The sequence below is a fragment of the Bos indicus x Bos taurus genome, chromosome 1 (genome assembly GCF_003369695.1).
Source record: "Bos indicus x Bos taurus breed Angus x Brahman F1 hybrid chromosome 1, Bos_hybrid_MaternalHap_v2.0, whole genome shotgun sequence".
Lineage (NCBI taxonomy): Eukaryota > Metazoa > Chordata > Mammalia > Artiodactyla > Bovidae > Bos > Bos indicus x Bos taurus.
Window position 1 is genome coordinate 135752994 of NC_040076.1, and position 15318 is coordinate 135768311.

At 40.2% G+C, this 15318-nt stretch overlaps 1 protein-coding gene across 7 annotated transcripts in view; it reads right to left on the reverse strand.

Annotated features, from left to right (window-relative positions):
* Window positions 1–15318, reverse strand: part of TMEM108 (transmembrane protein 108) — a 404994-nt gene that overhangs the window by 295349 nt on the left and 94327 nt on the right. The window lies entirely within an intron of this gene.

The window sequence follows — 15318 nt, forward strand, 5'->3', positions numbered from 1 at the left end:
ACCCTGTTTATGGCATATTATTATCATTGTTCTTGCAAGGTTCTCTTTTGCTTTATTTATTATTTCCCTTTTTATCTCCCCACTTCTCGCCCTCATCCCTCACACAACCAACTCTGACAGGTTGAACTGGTACTTCTTCAGTATCTCCCTTCATTTCTACTAAGACTATAAGCTTGAAAGCAGATAGCCTCATTTTGTGCACTTACAGAAATGAGTATCATTCTGTGGGCATGTAATTTAACTTGTACTGCATCTCATTTTTCTTACTCTTTACATTTGGCACTATGCCCTTAAGATCCAGTCATGTTGATAAATGTTCATCTTATCAATGCACCATACTCCTTTATGCTCTTTCAACTAAATTTGAACTAACCACTTTGTTAGTAAAGGACAACCAGTTTACCTCCAAGTCCCTCTTTAGTTCAGTTCAGTTCAGTAACTCAATAGTATCTGACTCTTTGTAACCACATGGACTGCAGCATGACAGGCTTCCCTGTCCATCACCAACTCTCAGAGCTTACTCAAATTCATGTCCATCGAGTCAGTGATGCCATCCAACCATCTCATCCTCTGTCGTCCCTTCTCCTCCTGCCTTCAATCTTTTCCAGTATCAGGGTCTTTTCTAATGAGTTGGCTCTTCACATCAGGTGGCCAAAGTATTGGAGTTTCAGCTTCAGCATCTGTCTGTCCAATGAATATTCAGGACTGATTTCCTTTAGGATTCACTGGTTGGATCTCCATGCAGTCCAAGGGACTTTTATGAGTCTTCTCCAACACCACAGTTCAAAAGCATCAATTCTTCAGCGGTAAGACTCCCTCTTACCATCACAATAACCTTGCGTGAATACACTCACGTCCTAGTATGGTGCTTTACATACACACAATGCAGGAGAGATAAGAGACGCAGGTTCAATCACTAGGTTGAGAAAATAACCTGGAGGAGGGCATGGCAACCCACTCTAGCATTCTTGCCTGGGAATACTGGAGGAGCCTGGCAGGCTACGGTCTATAGGGTTGCACAGAGTTGGACATGACTGAAGCAACTTAGCATGCACAGACGCATACATACACACATATATGCTGCTGCTGCTAAGTCGCTTCAGTCGTGTCCGACTCTGTGAGACCCCATAGACGGCAGCCCACCAGGCTCCCCTGTCCCTGGGATTCTCCAGGCAAGAATACTGGAGTGGGTTGACATTTCCTTCACAATGCATGAAAGTGAAAAGTGAAAGTGAAGTTGCTCAGTCGTGTCTGACTCTTAGTGACCCCATGGACTGCAGCCCACCAGGCTCCTCCGTCCATGAGATTTTCCACAGTACTGGGGTGGGATGCCATTGCCTTCTCCACACACACACACACACACATATATATATAAAAGGGATATATATGTGTGTGTATATGCACGTGTATATGCATATATATATGCATGTGTTTAAATATACATACATATGTATTATATGTATATATACGTGTGTGTGTGTGTGTGTGTGTGTGTGTGTGTATATATATATATATATATATATATATATATATATATATATATATAAGACAAAGACATTTTCATATATCTCCAGAGTAGAATATCTGGGTTATGGGTGTGAGTGGCCCTAATTCAAACAGGTAGTGTCACAGGCTCTCCAAAATGGTAGCATCAGTCTATCTCCTATTAACAATGCATGAAGGTCCCCAAAGTCCCAGAAACACTGGGCATAACTGAGATCTCTAAAACGCTATACATGCCATTATCAATTTAATTTGCATTTCTCTCAGCACTAGTGACTTGGAGTATCTTTTCTAATACTTTGATAGCCTTTTGAGTTTCCTCCTCATTAACTGCCTTTTCTAATCCTTTGCCCAAATTTTCTACAAATAACATGTATCACTTTAAAAATAATCTCCTGCCTCCAGTGAAATCGGCTGAATAAGACAGGCATGAGAGGCAACTAGAAGACCCAAACATGAGAACAGATGGCAGTTAATCCATCTTCTGAAAATAGCAGTGACTCAGTAGTCAACAGAGAATTTGATAACTGCACAACAGTGATAACAGGGACAGCAGCAATGGCTGATGTTATGTGAAACACATCCATTCCTGTGGTCCCTGGCTCATAGTATATGTTCATTAAACCTGACTTCTCTCCCTTATCTTCTTGGATTACCACAACAAATCTGTGAACAGGAGAATTGTGTGTTATTTTTAGTCCCCTTTAATGGAGAACAAAACTGCCTGGGCGGATGCCCTGATAAGTGTGAGAAGCATGAGTAACGCAGGTGCTTCCAGCTTCTCCTCTCATTTCTGCTAGGAGAGTAAGCTTGAAAGCCTGGACACAAGTGGAGGCTTCCATCTCCTCAACTTACCGGCATGTGGCCTTAGCAAGTCAAGCCACTGTTTGAACTTCAGTTTACGCCATTAGTCATTAGTCAAATGACTAATGACGGCATTTTCCTCAAGATGTTGTACTGAGGATTAAATGAATGATTTCCTGTGAGCCATGCAGAATAGTGCGTGACACCCAGTAAGTGCTTAGTGAATATGAGTACTTAGTGAACGTTAGCTTGTCTTTGGAGTATGGAGACTATACTAAACTGACACCATAAATGGTCTTTCATAAACACCCTCCAATTATAAGCTTGTAAGAATTCATTTTGAAGGATTAAAGGCAAAATAGCATATGAACACTTTATATCTGAAATACTGCATTTCATTCTAAACATTTTTCATAATACACCTTTTTCCAATTTGGCTTTAAAAAATTATCCTGAGGAGGTAAACATTTTTGTTAGAAATTTTCTGGGGGGTTTCTTTTTTTAGGTCTTCATATCTCTAGTAACACATTCAAGGATTGACTAGATAAAACAGAACTGTTGGAAAATAGGCCTCCATAAGGAGAAGGCTAGCACTTCTGTCCTCCTTGTACAAGGATATTCTTACTCATATTTCTATCCGCTGAGGTAAGAAAGGATGTCAACCAAAGCAAAGCAACTAGTGGTAGCCATGGCCTAAATAAAAGCAACCCTCATTTTTCTCAGCTTTAAAATATAAAGTAAAATTGAAGTGGGTAAAGCAGGGGAATCAAATCAAGCATGTGTTACAAACACTAGGGTTAAGGGAACAGCAACAACAGAATGAGAGCTCCTGGATTCTTACGTAAGTGGTCAGAACTCACTGAATTACAAAAATCAGCATCATGGTACAAGAAGAGCTAGTGTCTTAAGTCCTGGTTCCTTTATGTTATAGCAAGACAGGATCTGATGGCTTATTATGCCTCTTCTATGAGACTCAAATTCCTTATTGTAAGGTGAAGCATAGCACAAAAAAATCCTTTCTCTTCCCATTTCCTTCTAACCCTAAATTCTAGGACCTATATTTAAATTTTTTAAAATTTCCTACATGTTTATAATGATACTACCTTTCCCAGCAGATATAACACTATGTTAGTGAAAGTGAAAGTGTTAGTTAGTTAGTCGTGTCTGACTCTTTGCAACCCCATGGACTGTAGTACACCAGGCTCCTGTGTCCATGGAATTTTCCAGGCAAGAATACTGGAGTGGATTGCCATTCCCTTCTCCAGGAGATCTTCCTGACCCAGGGATTGAACCTGGATCTCCTGCACTGCAGGCAGATTCTTTACCATCTGAGCCACCACAAGTGGTTCAACTCTTCTCTCTCTGTAATTGGAATGCACAAACGAGGATCCAGCTGCTACATCTAATTGGATGAGAGATGTTGAACTTGAAGAAAATGACCAGATACTCCTTCCAAAAGCACTGCCTTATCTATATTTTTGCCAGACATGACTCCCCTGCAAATGTAGGCTCAAAGATGTGAAGCTGCTTCTTTCTCCATGTGAATTTTCCCTTTTTCCCAAGATGGACCTGAAAAGGATAAAACACCCAGTGTACCCCAGAATTAACCATCACAAATACTGTGCATGCAATTGTCAAGAAGTGTCTAATACACACAGCCATATCCTGAAATCAGTAAATGTGACCCTGGGGAATGCTCTGAGAGCTAGAACAAATGAGTACACACACTTCACCAAAAAACACAGGGCCACTTCAACAGGCACCTCTCTGGGCTATCAGTCAAAGAAAATCATCAGGGAGAAAACAAACATTCAGTCATCAGTGACTCAGCCCCACGTGGCTTGGCTCAAAGGCTGTGGTCGGGATGGAGATGGAGTGAGAACAGATCACCTTAACAAAGCCATTTTGCTACACGGGAAATTTTTATGTGGCTCCCCCCAAAATTTAACATCCTTTTTGTGATGTTACACAAAATGAGGGGGATTTACTCATTACTTAATTTTTTTAATATTCAGTTAGAACTGGATATGGAACAACGGATTGGTTCAAATTGGAAAAGGAGTACGTCAAGGCTGTATATTGTCACCCGGCTTATTTAACTTATATGCAGAGTACAATATACAAAATGCTGGGCTGGATGACTCACAAGCTAGAATCAAGATTGCCAAGAGAAATATCAACAACCTCAGATATGCAGATTATACCACTTTAATGGCCAAAAGTGAAGAGGAACTAAAGAGTCTCTTGATGAAGGTGAAAGAGGAGAGTGAAAAAGCTGGTTTAAAACTCAACATTCAATAAACAAAGATCATGGCATCTGATCATTGGATGGACTGGTGCTGAAGCTGAAGCTCAAATACTTTGGCCACCTGATGCAAAGAACTGACTCCTTAGAAAAGACCCTGATGCTGGGAAAGATTGAGGGCAAAAGAAGAAGGGGGTGACAGAGGATGAGATGGTTGGATGGCATCACCAACTCAATGAATTTGAGCAAACTCCAGAGAAAGTGAAGGACATGGAAGCCTGGCATGCCGCAGTTCATGGAGTCACAGAGTAGGACGTGACTTAGGGACTGAACAACAACAACAAAATTTTATGAGATAGGAAAGAAAATATGTACAAAAGAGGCATTTTCACATGCCCTTCGTCTCACAGATGGCCATCAAGTATTCTAATAAGGGAAACAGGGAATCATCTGAGAACTGACCTAAAGTCAGTTGTGCTATAATGCTTCTTTGAAAACAAAAATTTGTTTCAATGCAAGTGATATACTAGGGAACCATTAGAGCATAATGCAAATCTTGTGTTTGCTTGTGAACAATTTCAACCATGAGAAACACTAGGAGAGTACAGAAAACCACACACAGCTGAACCCAAGTACCCTCACAAGCATGCATGTACCTCCAACACCCATCAGCTACCTGGCTCACCCGGTGATAACGTACCACCCAGCCACATCTGCTGTTACCATTTCCTTTCAGTTTCCAAACAACCCTCCTTCACTACTCACAATAACTTACAAGCTGCAACCTTTCCAACACCCACTTCCACAAGTAAACTTAAAAACAAGTGATTTTATATTTCCCAGTCATTTAGTTCCTGGGGGGGTACCTACGATGATCAATCTTTCCTCCCTATCACCATTCTTCCTGTAACCCAGTTCCTTGTTCCCTACAGCCTTCAACAGCAGACACCAGAATTTTTTGTTTTTTTGGTTTGTTCCCCTGCTCCACCTCTCAGTGGAAAAAGAGCTGTTTTCTACAGGAAAGGAAAATACCTGCACTGCTATTAATGTGAACAAAGTATATAAACTCTCACTGCAGACATACTCTCCAAAGCCCTCAGGTCTTGTTCTTGTTTTCCAACAGAGTGGATCTGTCGATACAGACCTGCCAACCATCTCCCCAGAATTAAACGATGCCCTAAATTTCTTCCTTTTTGGTGAAGTACTGGGGAGAACATGGGGAGGGAAGGGCAGCAAAGAAAGTTTCATCTCCATTTATTTACTGATGGCAGTCAAGGGTGTGGCTGGAACTTAGTGTAAATCAATGGCAATCAAAGAGGCAGATTTTCTTAGACTTAATGTGAGGCATAGAGGAAAAGCTAGTTTGTGTGCGGATAGTAACATGTATGTGCACTAGGCATATATGTATTTCTTGCCCTGTTCTAATCTGCTTTAGGACAACTTCAAGGACACATATTACATACTATACTAGATACACATGCAAAATAATAAAAATGAAGCCAAGGAGCATGTGTGTATATATATATACCATATATATATGATATGTATATATGAATACACACATATGTATATGTAAGTCATAATTCAAACCCTAATTAAAGAGAATCTGTGTAATGTGTAATCTTGGTTACATAATAATGAGGAAAGAGATCAAAATGGAACACAGGAGAAACAGAGATTAGGTGAAGGAAAATCAGGCAGTGAAGCCCTAATCCTGGGTTCAAATACCAGTTCTGTCATTTACTTCTGGGCAAGTAATTTCCACTTTTCAAATTTCAATTCCTCACAGATAAAAGTGAGAATACTTCCCACCTAGAGTGTTATTTTCCAGATTAAATGACAATGTTCCTAAGGTCACAAGGGGATCACAACTTCTGCACCAGAGCTCTGGTTTTATACCATGTTCAGAAATTCCAATGGTCGGGCATCCCAGAGTTCTCAGCACTCTGGCTCTGAAGGACAGAATATGGGCACACACCCATGACCCCATACCCAAGCAGCAGTGGGACAGACACAAGCTGGCCTCAAAGGAGTGAAAGAATTGAGAAACCCCAGGGCTCTGTAACCTGATTTCCAATCGCTCCAGGTTGGAAGAACCATTAGGACAGCAGTTTCCAAAATGGGACCAGCAGAATCCACACCATCTAGAAACTTGTCAGAAATACAAATTATCAGGCCTTATTTCATGTACCTTGAATCAGGAAGTCTGAGTGTCTGGGTTGGCAACTCAAGTTTAAGAAACAAAGCCTTAGGAGATAAGAGTTTTGCTTCATTAAGTTCAAGAATTTGCATAGTATCTGTTTCAAGTCAGAGTTTTGAAAAGAATAAAAAAAGAATACCAGTATCCATCTGGCCCTGCTCTATAAGTTAGTAATGAATTCACACCCTTTGGCTATTCTGGCCCTCCGGCAATGGTTGCTGCCTCCTCAGACCGTTAGCTGTTGCTGCTGCTAAGTCGCTTCAGTCGTGTCCGACTCTGCGACCCCATAGACAGCGGCCCACCAGGGTCCCCCATCCCTGGGATTCTCCAGGCAAGAACACTGGAGTGGGTTGCCATTTCCTTCTCCCAATGCATGAAAGGGAAAAGTGAAAGTGAAGTCGCTCAGTCATGTCCAACTCTTCGAGACCCCATGGTCTGCAGCCTACCAGGCTCCTTCGTCCATGGGATTTTCCAGGCAAGAGTACTGGAGTGGGGTGCCATTGCCTTCTCCACAGACCATTAGAGGTATGGTCAATTCCTGATACAACCAAAAATGTCACAAACATGCTGATCAAATCACGTGGGAGGATTTGTGGACAGAAAGCAATGGATGGTGTAATCCTCTTAGAATGAAAGGAGTGTGGAGAAAGAAAAAATCCCCTATTGGAGTGTGTAAATAAGGTCCACAGTGGAAGGATGACGTGAAAATGCATCCTTTTACATATCCAGCACCAAATACTTATTTCTGCTTGTCTTCCTGTCTGCCAGTGTCTGAAATTGGGGTTACGTACTCAAATAGGGCAAGCTACTTTACCTGGTGACCTTCTCCCCAACCTCCTTCCCTACACTCAAATCAACTCCAGAATTGCCAGAGTTTGAGTTTATGAGGCTCTTGCAACATCTAGGCCCCTTGATTTTCTTCCTTTTCATTTATTTGCTTGTTTATCTGACTGAATTCCCACCAGTTTTCTGAGAGACGGATGGGAGAAAAAGGAGAAAGAAAAAAAAAAGTGGGCAAAATAGGTTTGATGAAGAAGAGCTACAATTACAATGGAAGCTAAAATACAGGATTTGTGACTAATGGGCAGATTTCATTATCCTGTACTGTTCTATAAGGAGTGCCATCTCCACTTACCAACCTGGAAAGAAAATCCGTAATAACTACAAATCGCAATGCCTAAGAGTTCCTATTGTATGCTAATGTTGCACCAAAGCTAAGATCACTCTATATTCACCGGCAGAAGGCTGCTCCTCCTGCAAGGTGTTAAGATGATTGTAAAAGTCACAACAATCAATTAAAACTGCAATTACCAGACAGAACATAAAACACACTGAAAAATACCTATGGCACAGACTTACTGACTTATGTATAAACTCATTCAACAGCAAGCAGCATCTCTAATTTTTTCCACCATAATCTTTATGAGTTTTAGAAATTAAGTAATTCTTATAATTACAGAGGAATACTCATGTTACACATAAAACCAAGCAAATGGATATACATTGTGTCTAATAACAATACAAAAATTTCCAAAGAATATTTTTGGTTATAATATTTGTCTTATTCCCTTTAGAACAGTTAGATTATCACTCTAAACTCTCCCCAGAGATACATATTATCTCAATTTTGACAGAAATATCATGTAAAAGGAATCATATGTCATAGAACATTGTAATGAGAATGAACATTGGGAATCATCTAATCCAACCCTTTCTCATTTTATGAGCAAAGATATTGAGACTCAGGAGATTTAATATTTGCCCAGGATTACACAGCTTGCCAATGGCTCAGTGAGAATTAGCACTTTCCCTTTGACTCTAATATATTGTTCTTTCCACTGTATCATTCTGCCCCTAGCCTTCAGATAGAGCTAACCAAGGACCTGACTGCACCAGAAGGCCAGAGAATAGAAGCTCCTGATCAGAATTTTCCCCCTACATACTTCTCTCTGTGTCTGTGTTTGGCTGAAATCTAATCATCACACGCTTAAACTATGTACACTTCTTCAGGTGGTGACTCACAGATCTGCCTTGAGCATACTCTTAGGACAAGACATTTTTCTTTCAGGGGCTTGTACTAGCCTTGTAGGGATGCTGCAAGGAGGAAGCTCTCTACCAATTAGAAAAATAAAAATAAACTATGATTCCTAGGATTCAAAGAGTCAGATACAGATTTTAAGATTTTCAAACTCAGAAAAAGATGAGACAGAAGTATTTATAAGATATTTAATTCCTCAGTGACTGCCTTCCAGGCCCAAACGGCATGAAAGTCAGTTAATCTGTAAATGTTCCATATTCAAGAGGCTCACCAATAATCTATTTTTCTAAGGGCTCTGCTGTTCAAAACCCTACAGTATCTCCCTTACACAGAATAAAAACTAAAGTTCTTAGACTGCACAGTAGGTTTTTTATAATCTGTTTAACACCATTTAAATACTACTATATTACTTGCTCTTGTAAAACCCATGCTGTATTAACTAACTATTACTGTGAAACAAATTAGCCCAAAACTTAGTGGCTTAGGACAACGATAAATACCTCACAGAGATTCTGTGGGTCAGGAATCTGAGAGTAGCTTTATGGCTGCTTCTAGTTCAGGATCTGCCACGAGGCTGCAGTCACCTGAAAGCTTGACTAGAAGTGGAAGATCTGCTGCCAAGATGGCTTTCCCATAGCCTTGCGGAGGGCACCTCCCCAAAGAAATGCTGGTCTCTTAGGGCATGGCAGTTATTTCCCTTCAAAAACAGAGACTCAGGAAAGCCAGCTTCAAGCTACAAGGTCTGCTTTGACCTAGCCTCAAAATCAGACATCATCATTTCTGTAATATCCTATTGGTAACACTGGCCAGCCCAATCCCATTTGGTAGGGGACTATACAAAGGTGTCAATACCAGTAGGTGGGGATTGTAGGAGGCTATTGGAGGCTAGCTACTGTATGCACCATACCAGCCACCACACTCTGCCATTTTGCCACAAGGTTGGCCCCTCTGCCTCCTGCTCATATTAAAATGGTTAGTAAAAAAAGCACATGATCTAGAGTTAGTGAAACTGGGTTCAATCTCAGTCAGTCAAAGCCTGGAGTCTGATTATGAGCAAATCTCCTAGTTTTACCTCCTATATCTGTAACAGAAATACTATAATCCCTACTGAAAAAAGTAAGTGTGGTTACTAAATGAAGTTCAGTATAGAAAACTACTTTGTAGACTGCAGATAAGTAAAATTGTTTCTCAACCACCACTTTCCTTCTGGGCCTGCCTGTACACCACTGTTTCTTAAACTTTCTCCTCTCCATTGAAAGGCCCAGTGTCCTCTTCTCGGTTCTGACAGCACCATATGTATTCCTACACAGTCTTCTCACATTGTGCATTTATTATAAGTACTTGTTTACATGAAATTCACTCCTACTAGCTTATACATTTCTTCAGGTCAGAATCTCTCATATCACTGTCTATTACAAAATAGTCAATAAATGTTTGATTAATCAAACTAGCATGCCTTTATCCTTTAATCACCATCCAAAGAGACAGGAAGGCCTTTCTGCACACACAGTCCATGGGATACACATGATATAAGGGAGAAAGGTTAATTTTAATTCTAGACAGTCAGGGCATCTTGACACCTACGATGGAGAAAATAGTTTGGCACTTTGGAACATGTCTCAGATATCAAAAGCTGAGCTCCTAGGATAAATGATGATTTTTGGAGAACTGGGGAATACATGCCCAGCCAGTTTATCCCTCCACTGACAGAGGAGAGTCAGAGGAGTTTTGGGATAAGAGTGCAACAGGCAGAATTCTAAAGATGTACCTCCCCTGACATTTCCTGTTCCTGGCTACTAATCCAGCCATTAATCTAGGTATTGCTCTTTAGGGACTTCACAGATGATATTAAGGTTATTCATAAGCTGACCTTAAGACAGAGGTATTATCTGGGTGGGTCCAATGTAATTACCTCAGTCAGAGAAGTCAGGGAGAGGCACAGGAAAAGGAAGGCAGAAAAGATGAGAAAGGAGGAAAGGTCAGAGAGATTAAAAATGTGAAGACTCAACCCACCATTGCTGCCTTTGAAGACGGAAGAAGGGAGCCATGAGCCAAGGAAAGTGGCAAGCCACATGAAGCTAAGAACAACCCCCAGTTGACATGCAGCAAAGAAATGGGGGTCTCAGGCATACAAAGGCAAGAAACTAGGAACTTCTAACAACCTAGTAAGCCTGAAGTGAACCTTGATTTCAGTCTTATAAAATCCAAGTCTGTGAGGTCAGTTAAGTCACCCCAGACTCCTAACACACACTGTGAGATAATAAAATGCATGTTATTTGAGCTGCTAAATGTCCAGTAATTTGTTATGGCAGCAATGGAAAACTAATCCAAAGAGTAAGAGGGTTTCTGAAAATAAAACAGCCTTCTCTCCCTATCTGCACTTCGAACCAAGTCTATGTGGATGGGGGATAAAGCAAAAGAAACCTCAGGTGAGTTCAGAAGCTGAGAGAAGCTTAGCACCTAGCAGGATCCGGAAGGATGGAAGAGCCAGCAGCACAAGGAGAGCAGGGACATGCATGGAGGCCACCATACAGGTCTGTGCTTTCTAGCGAGATGAGAGAGAAAACCAAGAGTTTCCCTCATAGTATCACAGAGGAAGGCCTGAGGTATCAGCAGGGTCTGGGGCCTGGAAGGCAGAATGAAAACTTTCAGCTGTGCACTCGGCAGACCCAAAGACCACTGGAAACCCTACATCTGAATGGAAGTGTCACAGATCTCAGAATAACACCTAATCCCAAGAAGCTTACCCTGAGGGAGAAGCAAAGTGGAAAGCAGAAGGAAAGAAACCCAAAATCAACTGAGTGTTTGCTCAAACTAGAGAATGAGGGGAAGTGTCTGGAAGTTTCTGAATTTACCATTAAGTTGTCAAGATTTCATTTTCAGCCAAAAGAGAAAAATGGAGACTCAAGAGGTAAAATTCGGTTATAAACAAAGTTTTATTTTGTATACCAAGTCTGTGACTGATGATAATTGCCAGAGACAGATGCCATTTATCAAAGTTATTATCTTCCAAAAGCCATACTTCACATTCATCCTATAATTTAATATCCATAATAACCCTCCAAGCCTTGCACTGCTATCATCTCTATTTCATAAGTAGAGAAACCAAGACTAAGAGACATGAAGAAAATAGTCCAGAACGTGACAACTGGCAAATGGTAGATTCCAGATTCAAATATCTACCCACCTAGTATTTCCCCTTTGAATTCCTTTCAGTGAGTGTGCAGAAGGGATGCTACTATTTATGAAAGCATTTATAAATTCATCTGTAATTATACTATCTATAAGACGACTTTTATGAATTCTTTGGTATCTCAATAATAGCAATAGCATCTGTTAACTTATCTTGAAAGCACAGACGTGCCAAGCAGCTCTAAGTGGCTTTTGTGGATCATTTAAAAATTATGATTTTCTCCTTTTTGTAGATGAGAAAAGTGAGGCCCTGACTTCTCTGAATACACAGAGTAAGAGGCAGGGCTGAGATCTGAACCCAGGCACTCTGACTCCAGTCTTCATGTTTACCCATGGGCTGTACAGCATTCCTACCTTGAGTCACCCTTAAGACCTAGGGGTCAACAAGAAATGCTGCACTGGCCCAGAAGAGAGATTCTGGAAGCAGCATGGAGGGGTGTTTATAGAAAAGCATTGTTACACTCTATGACTACGCTTATTAAGGTTTAGCTGTCCCTGAAGTGATCTATCTTGCTTTTCTTACCTACTTCATTGCTTTGATGCTTAAGATACACCATCAATTCAATAATAGCTACTGAGGTTATAAGCAAACACATTTATTATAAGTCCTATTCAAAGTTCAGAAATATTAAGAGTGTCAATAATAAGGATACGTATTTATATTTTTCAGTTTGTACCACCTCCTGAAAAAACAAATTCAAGTTCATTTATCCAATACTTTCTAAAAGCCAAGACTATGGAGTCAGAGATAAATGACACAGTCCTGGTCTCACTGGACTCACAGGGACACTTTAGGCAATAGCATGTGACACTAAGTGAGCAAACTGGAGGAGCAACTAGCTGGAAGGGGACGGGCTATGAGGAAAAGCTTTCTGGAAGAAGCCATGCTATCAGAATTCAATCTGTAAGGATCTGAGAGCAAAGAGGTGGCCAAGATTTTAAAAAGAAGAGGCTACGACTTATTTAAGGGGCTGTAAACACAGTTGAAAAACTCATTTCACTGACTTCTACTGAACTAACTTCTGAATTAACACTCTCCATTCTCTCTGAAAGACATCTTGACACTCAAGCCAAATACTAATGGATTCTCTCCAGTGGGCCAGGGCACTTGATGTCTCACCCAGGTGAGGGAAATGTTTGCCAAGAGTCACTTGTATTGGTTCCCAACATATGGGAACCATATGTTGTGTATGCCAGTTGTGCTTGGCTTTATAATCAAATTAATTAAACATTACATTATTTAATTAAATATTATATAAGTTAGTGAAATATGAGTGTGAAAAAAAAAAAGTTACTGTTTCTAAGAAAACTAGGTTGACTCTTTCAAAACAACTCAAAAAGACTAGCTGCCAAAAAGTTACTGTCAAATTACAAGTGAGTGAGATGGCTATAAAAGACTGGAAAATATAACATAGCAACCTAGAAGATTCTGCTCTTTCATTCACTCTACTTGAAAGAAACTCAATTGAAATCATGAGAGATATTATGCGTGTGGTTACACAAGAAAACTGATGAGGTACTTTGACAAGTAGAGCCACATTCAAGGCAAAGGCTTTGGCCCTGTATCAAAAGACTGCTGAACAAATGTGAACACATGTTTTAAGTTAAAATAAAAAATTTTAATGTATCATTTTTAGGTCTCTATTTCAACTAATATTTGTATTAAAAATTATGTCTCAGATCAGAAGGTTTCCACTGTAATTTAAGAAGACTGAAGCCAGGATTATAAATAGGCAAGTATCAACAGATGAGGCTAGAGAAGTTGGCAATATAACTGCAAGCTCTGCACACATGCAAGAACATGTAGCTTCACATAGAAGCTATGTGAAGAAGCTTCTAGAACATAGAAGAGACACTGATGTGACAAGATTCCTGGTTGATAAAGATCATACGGGAAACATGGAGAATGCTTTGGGGAATCAAGACTAGATGCTGTTGAAGTAAATCTGTGAAGAAATGATGAAGCTTTAACTGAGGCTGGTATAGTGAGAGGAACAAACTTTGCAGTCAGTGCATGAGGCAAAGTACCTGGTGAGCTGGTAAAACAATGGTGAAGTGCTATGGCAATGGGAGCTGTCACTGCAATCTTACGGACAATATCTGGCATAGGGGACTCGAACTCTGCATATTTATAATTTTCAAAAGGACTCTTCTGAGGGTTTTAAGCAAATCCTAATGCTTCACCATTTTATTGATTACATCACATGGCCCCATTGATAAGTGTCTATCTAGGCTGAAATTCGGAGAAGGCAATGGCACCCCACTCTAGTACTCTTGCCTGGAAAATCCCATGGATGGAGGAGCCTGGTGGGCTACAGTCCCTAGGATCTCGAAGTGTCGGTCACAACTGAGCAACTTCACTTTCATTTTTCCTTTCATACATTGGAGAAGGAAATGGCAACCCACTCCAGTGTTCTTGCCTGGAGAATCCCAGGGACAGAGGAGCCTGGTAGGCTGCTGTCTCTGGGGTCGCACAGAGTCGGACCTGACTGAAGTGACTTAGCAGCAGCAGCAGCAGGCTGAAATTCTCACTTTTTTCAGTCCATCCTCACAGAGCAATCCTGCTCTATCCTTGATTTACTTGGTCTTTCTCAGATTGACTCTAACTCTAACCAGAAGGTTTGGTAAGAAACCTAAATTAAATATTCTTACAATGGGAACTCCACAGCTAGTTCTTTATAAAGTCATGGATGAGATCATTGCAGCATCCATACAGAGTAATGGATATGATAAGGCTTATCTTCCTTTATTAACAGATCTATTCATTAGAAAATAATAGTAAGCCGCATGTCTGTTTCATTGGATAATTACTAAATGATGCCAAACTACAAATAAAGCTACATAGAAATCTAACATTTAGACAGAAGTAAAACAATAAAATAGGTAATAGTAAATGTAATCCATGTTAAGAAAACAATGTAAGTAATTTTAAAGCAACCTCTTCAGTGCCACCTATATACATACGTCATTACTCAATAAACAGAAAGGCAAAGTGACAAAACTGCACATGAAATGATATTTTCACTTTATAATAAAATAAATTTATAAAGTAGCTGATAATAAACAAAGTGGCTTCACATATATTACTATATGGTAACAGAGCTACCATATGACTCTGCAATCCCACTCCTGGGCATACACCAGGAAAAAAACATAAACTGAAAGGATATATGCACCTCAATGTGTTCATGGCAGCACAGTTTACAAAAGCCAAAACACAGAAGCAATCAAAATGTCCATCAACAGAGGAACACACAAGGAAGATGTGGTACACATATACAATGGAATATTACTCAGTCATTAAAAAAAGAATGAAATAATGGCATTTGTAGCAAC